The sequence below is a fragment of the Apodemus sylvaticus genome, chromosome 4 (assembly GCF_947179515.1).
Source record: "Apodemus sylvaticus chromosome 4, mApoSyl1.1, whole genome shotgun sequence".
Lineage (NCBI taxonomy): Eukaryota > Metazoa > Chordata > Mammalia > Rodentia > Muridae > Apodemus > Apodemus sylvaticus.
In genome coordinates, this window is record NC_067475.1 from 157601143 (window position 1) to 157617321 (window position 16179).

Here is a 16179-nt window from a genome sequence, read left to right on the forward strand (position 1 = left end):
TTATGATTGTGTGTGTATTATGAGTGTGTATGTGTGTTTTTATTATGAGAAACTAGAACATATTTCTCTGAAAGCAAGACTGTGGTTTTCTTTTATATAACATGTATGCCCAAATTCCATAGTACAGATTCTCCTACATTTTATGGTATTTAAAAATGGTGTGATATTATGGGAGGTAATGCCCATTTCCCGGTGTTCCATAATTTTCTCATCCATTATCAATTTTGGGAAACTTTGCCTAACAGTAGTAAACTGAGTTGTTATATCTGTTCATGACCATAGGCATCATGCAGATTCAGACCCCTGTAACCTAAGTTTCCTTGCCAAATACTTCCAAGTATCCTCTTCCACCTGTGATTATCAAACAGTGCGAACATTTTCTTTATACAGCCCTTCTCACCCCTACTGCTTCATAGCCTCATTAGTTTTTGTTGCTGCTGTTTACACAGAGTATGTTCTTATTTTTTTTCTAAAACGTCTGCCATTTTAGACAGACATTCTCCATTTCTTAGGGAATGAGAAACAGTAACTGGAGAAGCTGACTACAATCCTTCTTACACTGGGTAGAGTTTTAATGACTTTACTACTTGCATTAGTTGTTGGTACACAAGCATTCTCCTTTCAATGACAGGAGACTGGCTTGTTTTATGTTTTTGTCTGATCTAGGGTCCTCTCAGTCATAGAAGAAGCAGATCTGTTATTTTCTCTCTCTGCATTTAGCTCCAAATATGTATTATTGCAGCTCAAGAGTTAAATGTCATCATCCAGAATTGTCAATCCAGAGCACACAATACAAATAATTTAAGCCATTTCTTTTTTACAGAATTCAAACATAAGCATATGTGCTGGTTACTTCCAGAGATATCTGTTTGGTCAGAGTGTGGTCCTGTGTCTACAACAGGACAACAATAGCAGAAGCTCACATGATGTGTTTCCTAGGTAGATAGATGCCCTAGGTACCTTAGTTTAGAACTTTTCACATTTTTCCATCATCTTTCTTGGTTCTCTGAGCTAATCACTTCTTCCAAAATTATTCCCTTTCTTCTTATAACCAAGAACACTGATGGAGCACAGGGATGGCTCTAGGCCAGCACGGAGACTCAGTGACTTTACATCAACATTCTTCTCCCAATCCATGCATTTACTAGCCAGAAAATAGAGGCACTTTCTTTTTCTACATATTTTCAGTGACTGGATTCACTGGCTGTAATTCCTATTTAATTGTTCATTTTTCCTTTTATTTATGATGTAAATTGTGCTATAATTACTCACATCAATTTTCAAAAATAGCTTATAGATTGTAGGGAATGTATTGACTTTTATGGTCAACATTAACTTTGTAGCACAATAAATCTCTTCCAAGCTACAGATGGGAACTGAGTTATAGATCACTAATACATTGGGAAAGGAAAACAAATAGTGTCTTAGAAGAGATGAGAAAGACCTCATGTGAATACATAAGTGAAAAATTTATGTCTGCAATATGTAAGAAAAGATTGATGCAAGCTTACGTAAAATATAAAATATATTGCACACCTATATGCCTCGGAACTCCAAACAGCTATTTATTCCACACAGTGACTAGTGAAGGATTTCCTATTGACTGGAAGAAACAGTAAATAATCCAGAGGTGAGGGTGATTCATTCACTGACTTACACTTTCATTTCTTTGCTCCACAATAAACAGTTACAAAGAATCATACGCGTGTCAGATGCCTTTTCTGTTTTATCACCCTTAAAATCTCAGCACTCCTTAGCATGGTAAGGACCAATAAGCTCATATACATGAATGCTCTGGGCATGGCGGTGGAAGGTGTGGCTTTGTTAGGGTAGTTGTGGCACTTTTGGAGTAAGTGTGTCACTGGGGGTTTCAAAAATCCAAGCCACTCCCACTATTCTCTTTCTATCTAATGCCTGCAGATCTCGACATAAAGCCCTCAACTACCATGTTTGCCAATTTAGATAGAAATAGCCTATCAATTTCCCCCAAACAAATATCCCTTCATCTCAGTATCTCATAGGCCTTTCTCCAAAACTGACCACATATTCTTACACACCAGCAAGTCACAATATTAAGTAACAAACAAAAGAACCTGACAAGTTTTCTTTGCAGAAGAAATAAACAATTTCACCTTTATTAAAAGATAAAAAGGCAGGTTAATTTGGAAGTAGGCTCCTGGGTGACTTCCCTACTCAAGGAAGGAAAGAGGAAAAAGTCTCAGGCAGACTATGGTGTGGTAGCATTTTATATATTTGTTGATGGGGCTTAGATGGCTGGTAAGTTCAGGTGTGGGGACTGGGACATCTTTCATGAATGCGGAACTGTGCTTTGTGCACCTTTTCTGTTTAGGGGCTGTCTTAGTCGGGGTTTCTATTCCTGCACAAACATCATGACCAAGAAGCAAGTTGGAGAGGAAAGGGTTTATTCAGCTTACAGTTCTGCATTGCTGTTCATCACCAAAGGAAGCCAGGACTGGAACTCAAGCAGGTCAGGAAGCGGGAGCTGATGCAGAGGCTATGGAGGGATGTTTCTTACTGGCTTGCTTCCCCTGGCTTGCTCAGCCTGCTCCCTTATAGAACCCAAGAACACCAGCCCAAAGGTGGTACCACCCACAAAGGGCCCTCCCCCACTTGACCACTAATTGAGAAAATGCCCCACAGCTGGATCTCATGGAGGCATTTCCCTAACCGAAGCTCCTTTCTCTGTGATAACTCCAGTCTGTGTCAAGTTGACACACAAAACCAGCCAGTACAGAGGCTTTCTAAGAGAGTGGGTTTGAAGGAGAGGGAGGAATGGAATATGCTGGACCATATATATGGTGGAGAAGGGCAAGCTAGGAACTCAAACTGAACAAAACCAACCAACCAACCCACCAACCAATTAACCAACCAAGCAAGGAAACAAGCAAACCAAAACTATAAAGAAAGATGAGAGAGAGAGAGAGAGAGAGAGAGAGAGAGAGAGAGAGAGAGAGAGAGAGAGAGAGAGGAAGAAAGACCTGCATTCTACCTGTACATCAAAGATTAAAGCTGGATATCAGCAACAGAAACAACCAAATGAACAACTCTCTACCAAATGAAAAAAACAATGGGTCAAGACAGAAATTAAGAAAGAAAGAAATTACAGATTTTTTAAATCAAATGAAAAGAAAACATACTCACACTTATGGAACAAAATGAAGGTGGTTTTCATATTAATAACTTAGCATACCTGAAAACTTTAGAACTAAAATAATTAATTGTTATGCTCAAGTCACAGAACCCCAAAGAACAGAAGCCAATTCTGATGCAAACACACATGATTCTTTTATTATGAGCTTGAGAGCAAGGTCTCTCTGTCTCCACTGCAGCTGGTAAGAGAGCCCAAGTCTAGGGGTTCAGAGAATTTATTGTGGTAACATGAGGCTTGGGGAATTTTCATACTGTTCACCAAGTTAGTATTTTTAAAAATGCATTTCTGGTGTAATCTGCAGGAACCACAATGTCCACTTGAGCATACATTTATGACATCCTCACTTAGCATCATCCAGCCTGGCTATAAAAGCAAGAACAAGGCACACAGAGATATCCTAAGACATCCTGTGGAGAATAGACAACCTGGCCATGCACCTTGTGAGGTGGTTTTGCTCTGTGTTTGGTCCACTAGTACTAAGGACAGGGGAGGGGAGTCATTGATAGGGCAAGGAGCAGCTGAGGAGGGAGAGAGAAAGGACAGGTGCGGAGAGAAAGACAGAACAGGACAGAGGGCTCTTGGATGTGGCAAGAAGGGGAAGAAGGACCTCAGCACCCTGCTGTGTTTGTTCTGCTCTCACCCTAGTCCTTCAAATGAACTGAAAACCAAATCTCAGCTTTAGGGAGGGAAAAAATAAAAGCTGTGCAAAGGCAGGTGCATGAAAAAATCTCTTCCAAAGCCCAATACCTCTTACTTTCTTTCTTTGTTCTCTTTCTTTCTTTCTTTCCTTCTTTCTTTCTTTCTTTCTTTCTTTCTTTCTTTCTTTCTTTCTTTCTTTCTTTCTTTCTTCTTTTCTTCCTTTCCTTTCTTATTTATTTACTTACTTATTTTCAATGTCCAGTATCACTGGATCTGACACCGTGAGAGGGAAAGAGGCAAAGGGTGGATTTGGATTTGTGCTCATCATCTTTATCCTCATAGCTCCCTGTGCGTAACATGGGTCCAAGCTCATTCTTCCTTCATCTGCTCTGACCTGCACTTCAGTGATGTGTCCTATGCTTACTCAACCACAGCAAAAGAGCTAACCACTTCTTGCAGAACTTCCTCACATTCTCCTCTCTAGACTCTTTAAGTCATGTATTTTTATGTAGTTCTTCCTATCCTTTAAATCATCCCTGCTCAAAATCTCCTACAGCCCCATGAATACTAATACAGTAATGAATACTTCAATCTAAATCAGTGGTTTCTCTTCCTACTTCAACTGTTATAAGAAAGTATGTAATATCCCATTGGACTGGCTGGAGTGATAGTCAAAGATAAGGAAACCTTGCTGGAGGGAACAATTAAGATATTTCCAGGGCGATGAGAGTGCAATGAGCCAGTCCATCAGAAACCATTTCTGGGCCTCCAAGAACTTCCTGTCTGTACCTCCCAAGGCCTTCCTCTCTGTTATACCCTGGTAATAAGCTGCTCCAGGGAGTCAGACACTAAGGATGCTACACTAAGGATACCTCACAGTCATGGAGCACAAGCTTCATAATGTACTGACGTCACTCATGCCCTCTCTCTGGCACTCTGCCATTCTGTGTGAATTCAGTCAATACTTAGAGAATGAAGAAAGGAAGGACACACTGGCTCCATGCTAGACAGATTTCCCCCTCTCCTGAAAACTCAGTCCAACCAGCAAGAGAGGCTACAATGCAGTTCTACTAAGAATCAAGCACAGTAATTGCTCAACACTGTAGTCTGACAAGCTGGAAAGTAAGAATTATCATTAGCTTTTGCAGATAAGATTCACAGCCAGAATCTGAGAATATGCACACATTTGTCTCACCCCAGGGTACGGGTTAGTGGCTTTTCATCAGGCTGCTGCAGGAGCCTCATAATTATCTCGACTTCCTCACCTATTCGTTCCAGCATTCCTTTTTTTAAAAAAAAACAATTCACTTCTTGGTTATTTGGGTGACTATTCTAAAAACACAGTATTCTGCAGATTTAGAATGCCCGCTAACTCCAGCTTTTGATTTCTGCTTCCCTTTGCTTTTGCCTTGTGAGGGTGACTCACTCTGACCTGCTTCTGTATTCCATTTTAAACTTGGGTAAGAGTTACATCATTGGAGGAGAAAAAAAAGTAGCCATGTTCTGTTTTGAAAATCTTCACTATAAAGGGTATGTTACTAGAGTTTGTGCAGTCCTGAATTATCATGCCCTCACCCATGGCCGTGAGTTCAGCTCTGACGTCCCCTGTCATATATATATATATATATATATATATATATATATATATATATATATATATATATATATATAGAGAGAGAGAGAGAGAGAGAGAGAGAGAGAGAGAGAATGAGAGTACCTGGTGCCTGTGGATATCAGAAGATGGCATTAGATCACCTGGAACCAGTATATAAATAATTATGAGAGGCTTTGGGCATGCAGCTCTTCCACAAGAACAGAAAGTATTCTTAACTACTGAGCCGTCTCTCAAGCCACAACACACAGCTAATTGATATGGCAAAGCACTCACATTTTTATCCTTTTAAGCTTTTGTCTTTCCCATGATTGAAAAGTTGTCAAATATAAGGTAATAATTTATCCCTAACTCACCGCTACAATAACTAGCTCAAAAATCTGACTCCCTAAATAACTCAGTAAGAGCTATCCAATGCTATAGTCGTCTTCAGGTGAATGTCTTGATGATACAATGAATCTGATTTATCCCCACACCTGAACCTACAGGCAAGAAACATGCTTCCCTAGGGAAGTCAAAAACTACCCTCCTAGTCACACTAGGTGGTATCCTTCCTTAAGCCAGAAGCTATCTCCATTAAAGACTGTCTACAAAGGAAAAGTTAGTCTCACTGGGCATGCCAACCACAACTAAGGCGAGGCTGCATGCCTAGCAATAAAGAGAAAACTCTTATAGGCATTTATAGATTTATTTGTTTTAAATGCTTTATCTGGACTTTATTTTTCCCTTGCAGAACTTTTGCTCACATATTATGACTTCTGAATTTGCTTTTATGGGTTTCATGTGTGTGCAGATTGTATTTCTTACACTCTGTATGTGTTTTATTTAGTTTTCTGGGTTTTTTTTTATTTTGACCATTTTTGTTTGTTCTATTTTAATATTATTATATCATCATGTCATCATCATCATCATCATCATCATCATCATCATTATGTACCAGTTTGTATTTTAATGAGAGAGAAAATGAAAGGGTATAGATTTGGGTGAATGGAGAAGTTGGGTGGTACTGGAGGAGTAAGGGGATGGGAAACTATAATTAGAATTTATTAAGTTCCATATGGTTTATGGGTTGTATCATGAGTATTCTGAGCATTGGAGATAATATCCACTTATAAGTGAGTGCATACCATGTGTATTCTTTTGTGTCTGGGTTATCTCACTCAGGAAGATATTTTCTAGTTTCATACATTGGCCTAAAAATTCCATGAAGTAATTGTTTTTAATTGCTGAGTAGTATGTGTAAATGTACCATTGTGTAAATGTACCACATTTTCTGTATCCATTCTTCAGTTGAGAGACATCTGGGTTGTCTCCAGCTTCTAGCTATTATAAATAAGGCTACTATGAACATTGTGGAGCAAGTGTCTTTATTATATGTTGGAGCATTTTTTGAGTATATGCCCAGTAATTTTATAGTTGTGTCTTCAGGTAGAAATAGTTCCAATTTTCTCAGGAACTGCCAGACTGATTTCCAACATGCTTTTACCAGCTTGGGGTGCCACCAGCAATGGAGAAGTGTTCTTATTTCTCCACATCCTATCCAACATCTGCTGTCATCTGCATTTTTGATCTTAGTCATTTTGATTAGTATGGGGTAGAATCTCAGGGTCATTTGATTTGCATTTCCCTGATGACTAAGGATGCTGAACATTTCTTTAAGTACTTAAAGAATACTTAAAAAGTCAGCCATTTGAGATTCCTCAGCTGAGAAGTCTTTGTTTAGCTCTATACCCCATTTTTGAAAAGTGTTATTTGGTTCTCTGGAGTCTAACTTCTTGAGTTCTTTGTATATTTTGGATATTAGTCTTCATCACATATAAGGTTGGTACAGATCTTTTTCCAGTCTATGGGTTACAATTTTGTTCTATTGACAGTGTTCTTTGCCTTACAGAAAATTTCAATCCTCCAGAGAATGGGAAGCAAAATAATCACAGGAGGTAGAGGAAAGGAGGAATCCGAGAGGGAGAGAGGAGAAGAAGGGAAAGGGAGGGTGCAAGATCAGATGTTAGAAGGGACAGGAGAGAAGTTCAGAGGTGCAGAGAACTGAATAGAGACATGCAGCAGTGGGGGATGAAGAACTGAGGGTAGCCACTAGAAAGTCCCAGACTCCAGGAAAGCAAAAGGGTCCCAGCAGTCAATGGTGATGACTTTAGCTGAAATACCCAACAAAGGGGAGATAGAACCTGTAGAGACCACTTCCAGTACATAGGCACGGCCTCCAGTTGAGGAATGGGGCTACCCACCCATGTAAAAATTTTTAATCTAGAAATGTTCCTGTCCAAAGGAAAGCTGGGGACCAAAAATATAACCGAGACTGAAGGAAAAACCATACAGAGACCGCCCTACCTAGGGATCCATCTCAGGTGCAGACACCAAACACCAATACGATTGCTGATGCTGAGAAGCTGTTGGTGACAGAAGCCTGGTATCGCTGTTGCCAGGGAGGGTCTACCAGTACCTGACCAATACAGATGCAGAGTTGCACAGTCAGCCTTTGGACTGAGACCAGGGACCACAGTGGAAGAGCTAGGGGAAGGACTGAAGGAGCTGAAGGAGATTGCAACCCTACAGTAAGGGCAATATCAACTAACTGGACCACTCAGAGCTCCCAGGGACTAATCTACCAACCAAAAAGTATACATGGAGGGACTCATGGCTCCAGCTACATATGTAGCAGAGGATGGCCTTATCTGACATCAGTGGGAGGGGAGGCCCTTGGTCCTGCTAGAGTGGTGGGGTAGGAGTGAGTGAGTGATGGAGGAGCACCCTCATAGAGGCAAAGGGTAGGGAAGAGAGAGGGATAGGATGGGGTGTGTGTGAAGGGGTAATCACATAAAGGGGATATCATTAGAAATGTGAAAGAGTAAAATGTTTAATAAAAATTAAAAATAATTTAGTATATGAAAAATCTATTTTTCAAAAAAATTAAAAATTGAATTCTACATTTTAGAAATTTCTAAAGGTCCCACAGCTTCACTCAGTAAATGCTTCCAGTCAGTTTCTAATGTACAATAACCTTTCACACTAAGAAACATGTTAAGTAAAGTCACTTTCCTAAGAGCATTCATAATCTCTTTCCTTTCCCTGTGTGTCCTGCTCAGAGTCAAAATTAAGAGAACATGTTCAAAGTATTGCCCCATTTATTGACCTGAGTCTTCCCTGCAGTGGATATCTCATTAGAACTCCAGGAAGATCTTACCAGTTCCAAGATGTTTTACTACTGTGAATTTTTTTGGTTTTACAAGATTCTAAACATTTATTAAGTTAATAAAAACTGCTGATATGGATTGGATTATGTCACCATATGAATTCTTACCTAGGCATTTGTCAAATAACATTTTTAGATAGGTAACAAGGGGTTAGTGTTTCAAACTTCTCAGATTAACTATACCAGGATTCCTAAGAATACAGATAATATCCCTGTAATACTCCAGGAAGGATGAGCTATCACTCTTCTGTAGTGGTTATTAATTTTGTGAAAATCACCACAGACCTCTAATTGCCCCTGCGTATATTAAGAGATTGTTTTATGGAGATTTTTTACTTGGAACTTACTAAAATATTTAATAGTATAAGCTTTTTCTTTTCTGGAGAACTTCTTTCTATGTTAAAATTTCAGATCCTGAACCACACACGCATATACATACCACATGTGAATATCATTTGCCTTTGTCTATGGTTATTGTATTCAGATAGATACTTTCAAATTAATTAGATAAAATATAAAAATGTATGCTTCAATATTGGACATAATTGCTTTTTATTTCAGAAGAATTAAAAAAAGAATGAGTACCTAGAAAATGTGAAGGTTAGAAATATAAATATTATGTTACTATGTAAAAGACATTATAAATAGAATAAATGTTTTAAAATTTTTCTATGAAATAAGCTTTTTTTCCATTAGTAAGTAAATCATTAGGCCCATAGCTAATAATTTAATCTTTTATTCTATGAACTTCCAGAGATATATGGTCAATTTAATAACAGTCTGTTTATGCTGACTCGGTTAAATCTACAAAACAAGAGCAATAAACTAGAGAAATGTTTTATTTAAACTTGTTTAGACTTATAAAACCATGTCTCAAAATAATTGTTTTTGAATTCATCCTCTTTAATCACGCCTACCTTTCCTCCCCATGTCTTCTAAGAAAAGCTTATTGTTGTATAGTTTGAAAACAGGGACCATAACATTATTTATTTCAATTAAAATGTAATAAAATGACTGTTCATTTATTGCATGTGAATACATTTTCATTTTTAATTCCTGGGTTCATTGTGTCATTGTTGTCAAGCCCAAAGGTAAATCCATTTCCCCAAATTCCAAAAGGTTGAAGAGACAATTGGCTGTCTTTATGCCTATTAGCTAAACAAAGTGCATGCTGGCCTCCAGGTTCTGTCAGCATCACAAGTACCTGCTATATATTTCCATACTTCAAAGTATTCTATCCCTCCTCGATCCCCTACCCTAAACTCCTTCTGGGTTACAGGCTTTATTCTCTTGCAATTAGTTATATGGAATAATTATCCTTAAAGCTAATATTCCAGCCATGCTTGCTCCTATTTCTCTGTTGTGTCTCCTTCCTCCCTTCTCTCTGTTCTCCCAGTGTGCCCTGTAATCCCTCTTTGATCCTGTCTCTGCTACTCTCCTGCTTCTCCAGTCTACTGGCCATGTTCAGCACCCTAGTTTCTCTCTCTGCTTTTGCCTTTTCCAAGTGCCTCTGGCTGCTCTCTCATATCTATTATAATATATCTCCTTAGTCTCACATACTGTGGAACGCTCATAACTTCAGTTTCAACAATTATGGTATAGGAAATACTAAGACATGGCATAATTATTAAATTTCTATCACTCTAATTACCTGATCCTTTGTCTTCTGATACTTAAGTTTTTCAAAACACACACACACACACACACACATCCAGATCTTGCTATCCTTCTTTTTGACAAGTACTTGAAGTTTCTTCAATTTGAGTTCTTTAACCACCACCCACCATAATTGCTGCAAATATTTATGTTATGGACATTTAAAACTATAACACTGATTCCACTCCCTATTTATTAAGTGTCTTATAATTCATGTTCCTAAGCAACTCTCAGATGTTTAGCCTAGCCTTCCCTCACATAGCCATTCTGCTTGCATCCTCCAAGATTTCTCATCTGCAATGGATGTCACCCTAGAATTCCAGGCTTCTCAAGGATCTGCTCAAAACCATGATCCTCACTAGTAAGTCACAAACTGCAATTCTCACCTTTCATCTTATACTATCCAACTCTATAGTACAGATATACATATACATAGATACCGACCCAGACACAAACATAAACACTGACAGACACAGACACAGACACTGACCACATAGACACAGGCGCAGGCGCAGGTGCAGATGCAGACACAGATGTAAAACCTCACAGTTCTAACTGATATGCCTTCCTGGGCTCACCTTCAGCATGTTCTGTTATTCTGCAGTACACTACATAGGAATATGTATACTACTCTCTCTGCCTAGCAAATCTCTACGATAATGGAAAATTCTCTAAGTTCTACTACAGGGCAGAATACCCTAATGATGCATTTTTTATATGCCGTGAAACAATGGAGAGAAACAATATGTATTTTATTTCAAAATTAGTAAAATTGCCATCATTAAAAACAGTATGTGTATACTAATTAAATGGCCACTTTTGTCTAAATTCATTTTTTAAAAATATTAAAAGATATTTTTGAGACTTGTTAATTCAATATGTTCACCAAAACCCTCAAAATTAAAATAATTAGAACACAATTCTTACTTGATTTGTTCTGCAATATCTACTACTGTTTTCTACTTAACACTGTTTAATTTGGTGAGATAATTCCAATTTGCTCAAAATGCACAAAGTCCTTGAAGTAGATGCTAAGAATACTAATATGTTCTTCAAAATTATACTGTTTTATCTTATTTAGTCAATGTGAATGCATAAAAAGATTACAAGGAAAATGCCGTTGCATGATTCTTGTCTTATGTCTTATAGTCTCAGTCCATGAGAGGTTGAGGCAGGGGAATTGGAAGTTTGAAAGCAACTCAGAGATATATATGTAGTATACATATAACACACATAAACACACACAGAGAGACACTCAGAGACATACACACACATATACAGAGAGACACACACAAATACCCAGGCACACAGATACACACACATAGATACACACACACACACACACACACACACACACACACACACACACACCTTAAAGAAAGGAAATAAAGGAGTTGGCTATATCAGCATTTATCTTAAAAGTTACTCTTTGTTTTTCACATGTACCAGGTAATAATTTTTATCTTTTGTTTTTTCTGATGGGTGGGTATCCATTAGGAACAAACATAAGCAGATTTGAACTAAAAAATGAAGCATAACAACCAAGTTAAAATGTAGCTGCTGCAGTATATTACTGCCCAAAGAAGCCACAGTTGTGTATGAAAATATTTTAAATTACTCTATCATTTTCAAGAGTTCAAAACATATATCATAGGCACAAATCACTGAAAGTCCTGACTGATAAGCTTAAAATGTGTATTATTTTTGTTTCTTTTTGTAATGCACTGTGAAGTCACTAGCATGCATTTCCACAGTGCCCAAGGTATTGCGGAAATGCATGCTAGTGACTTCACAGTTTCTCAAGGAAACTTTAACTTTACAATCAATGCTGTGCTGTGAAGGATCCATCACGTTTCTAGGGCTAGTTACGTAAGAAAACGTTAGTTCAAGGTCACCTTTGATTTTACTTTCAGGAAATGACAACAACAATCACGGGCAGATCATGGGAATATAGGAGCTGCCACTTAGTATTAGGGAAATCAATCACTCTCCTCCTTCAGCTGACTCCCCACCTATAGTCTGATATATACTGTGTCAATTATGCTTTCTATGCCTGGGAAATTTGCTTGTCATAATATTATGGATATTACTGGTATTAGTAGGATCTTCCTGCCATACAAAATATGAACGTGCCACACTATGCCTCACTGTGAACCAGGGGGAGAACTTCTGTTAATGGCTTTCAGGAAACATTGGGCGATATTCAGCATGACACCCAGAATATTCTGGCTCTATATTCCAGGGAATAGATGAGAACTCTTAACAATTGGCTAGTGACTCCAGCACATCACACATGCACCACATGTGTATCAATCTGCTTCATTATTATTATGCTGGGAATGCTAACAAACATAACTGTAACAACATCTACCCTGTATTCTAGCAATAGTCACAAAATTTTATGTGCCTCCATTTTAATGTAGGAAATATTCATTCATTTTCCAATTCATGATAAGTACATTGCATGGATTTAGGGTTGTTGGTTTATATTTATAGGAAATTATATTGTTTAGAAAGCTCATTTCCGATTACTAAGTAAACTAGCAGTGATAAACACTTTTCTTCCTTTAAACAATAAACATTCATTTTCTTCTCTCCTTCAAACCAAATCCAACCAACCCACATATGAAGTGACTGTTCATTTTCTAACAAACCCTTTTCCTAACACATATATTGGTGACCAGACTGTTGTTCAGTCTCATTACCCACTGTTGTTTCTTCAGGATTTGTTTTATAACTCAGCTGAGTGTCATCTTCCCCATGACTCAATAGTTTTGTGTGATTGGTTGTTATACATCTCATTATTTCTGTTTTCGTGAAAACCCTTGTCCCAAATGAAGCACTTAGGTATTAGCAGAGTGGATGGATGAACATTTGCCACCACACCCTATTCTAATATTACTCACAAATTTTCTTAGAATAACACTTGATTCTCACACTCCCTACATCTTCATTGAGAAATATATACAGCATATAATATAAAGTTATATCCTCTTTAATATATATTTTTCAATAGCAATCATTACTCTAATTTTATTTACTAGCCGTATATTTGTGATGGTCTGACTTTGGCATACCTTTAGCATATCAATAAAACTTTAATCCCATATAGTGCTGAGGGGTTTTCCCTGAAAAGTTGTATAATTTTACCAAGTAAGTCACTTTATGAGGACCCACAGTATAGCTTTTGTAGGGAATCATTAACCAAGAGTAAACTGAAACTATAATGTCTTGGCTTTATAAAAATAGAAATGAGAAAAATAATTCTATTGTGAACTAAGCAACCCTTTCCAGAATCAGGATTTCTCTCTGTCTCTACTAGACTGAGAGAACCCCCGTGGGTGGAATTCAAGGTGCAGAACAAATAGAAGAAACTTTGAGAGAAAAAGCTGATTTTAATAAGAATGAATCACAGAAAAAAATCACACTAGTAAATACTGACTTAGACTAGAGGGGGAACTAGAATTTTGTGAGCAAATAAGCACTCAGTAGGTGTATCTTAGGAAGATATTCTCTAACATTTGGACTTGGAAAACAAGAAAAGATAGAAGGAAATTTCTTAGAAGGTTTGCTGTGAGCTGTTCAGAGCTTAATTCAGCCAGGATCACACAGCACAAACAACACAAAGGAGAAACTCAATTCTGTATTTTACATTAAATGAGACTTGTGCAGAGATGGACTTTGGTGAAGAGGCATTATACACAGAATTTAATTACAAATGAACATAGTTTTCAAAGTTCATATGATTATTATTTATAATAATAATAATAATTATTATTTATATACCATATAAATTATATACAGTTATGATAAATGTAATATAAATTATATAATTAAAAATAATTATCATATATGGAATTCCCTCAATCATGCAAATGAAGACCTATACAACAGCCTTTTCTACAACCAATCAATAAATTTTTCTTAATCTAAAATATATCAGGCTACCTAGTGACAAACATGCCTGCATTTTAAAACCTACAATCTCATATTCTTTTATGCTATGCAATAACTTTCAAATAGGAATAATGATATTTTACAGGACTTGGCACTGAGGAGAAAGATCAGTAGGTAAATAGGGAAAGAAAATCTGAATGTGTATTTGCAAGAAAAAAAAGCATTAAAAATTTGAGTGTGGTGGCACATGTTTGTAAACCCAATGTGGGGACACAGACAGATGGGTCCATGGTCTTTATGGCCAGCCAATCTCCTAGAAATGGCAACCTCTGTGTTAGGTAAAGATATTCTGTTTCAAATTTAGGGTAGTAGCAGAAGAAAACACCTAGAATGACCTCTAACCTGCACAGGTGCACACTCAGGACACCATCCTATACACGGGTTCACACACATGATAAAAACTACAAATGCATATACCAAACACACCCCAAAAATATTTTATCACCCTTTACTAAATATGAATGAAAGTATTTATATTTATTTTTGGAGGATTATATATTTGTCTCATGCATGTAAAACCATTGCATACACTCTTAAACCTGTTCATGGAAAAACTCTCAGCCCTCCAAAACTGCCCTGATCCCACATTTCCTGAGATTGCCACCATTTCCTTAAGCCAGGAAGAGCATCCTCAGTTTCACACCTTGCAATGAGTCTTAGCATGCTCTACAACCAAAGAATGAATCACACATTTAGAGTGACTCATTGATTAATCACAGATTTGCATTTCTAAAAGTAGAAACCTGATGAGATTTCCAGCTTCAGAGAAATGATAAACATTGTCACAGCTGGAGTCTATTTCAGTAGAGGGATGGATTTTAGGGAAGTGTTTGTCATATGTCTGCAACTGAAAAAGTTTAACAGTATGTGCACTGGGAATACTGCTGTGGTAGGTGTATGTGAGAAACGAAGATGAGGCGAATGCTACTTTGATCTCATGGGGGCACAAAAGATACCAGGCATGGTGAAGGTAGATGCAATCAAAGCAGTCCTGGTAGTGACTCACTAGAGCTGACTAAATAATAGAAGAGAAACTGTTGAAGTTCAACTCAAGCCAGAGTTTGACCTTTATATTCTCTAGTACATGGAAGACAGCCTGAGAGACATTCAGTGAAGGCTTGACAAATTCATGACAATGACCTGGGAGAACTGTTCTTCCATGTACTAAGGAGTGTGCTTAGCAAATTACTGGTCTTTGTAAAATTAAAAAGGATAAAATATCTTCCAGTTGCTGACAAATGATGAACAACTACAGGAAACTCTAGCAGGCAACTAGGCAATTGGAAATGTACCAGCTTGGGTTTGTAGAACGACTTTATTTCAAATTATTTCCCTACTAAATATAATCTGCTTGTAGAGGTGTGGTGTTTCCAATTAGCTGGGTGTTTTGGTGCTATACTTTCTGCCTCTGAGGAAGACAACATGGCTTACATTCTAACCCTGTAACTCATTATCTAAGCTGTAGGTTGTGAGAAGCAGACAACATCAAACAGTAGCAGATTCTACATTCAGAGGTTTGTATCCATAGCTCACAGGTTGCATGTCCTATAATATGTATTGATGAGCGGCTGATCACATTTCGTTCTCTACAGCAACATGCAGCAGTTTCCTTTCAACACTGTCAGCTTCTTCAGTCCTTCCTTTAATCCAGCTATAGATAGGGGTCTCCAACTTCAGTTCAATGGTTGGGTATAAGTATCTGCATCTGTCTTGGTCAACTCTAGGTGGAGTCTCTCAGAGGACAGCCATGTTAGGCTTATATCTGTAAGCACATCATAGTATCAGTGATAGTGTCAAGCCTTGGTGGCTAGCCCCATCTAAAATGGATTCCAAAATGGGCCTATTGATTTTTTTGTTTTTTGTGAGTTTCACCTCATGAACCCTAGTCCCTGTCATCTCCCCATCCCTTCTATCTTCCCTCTGCTCATACAACGT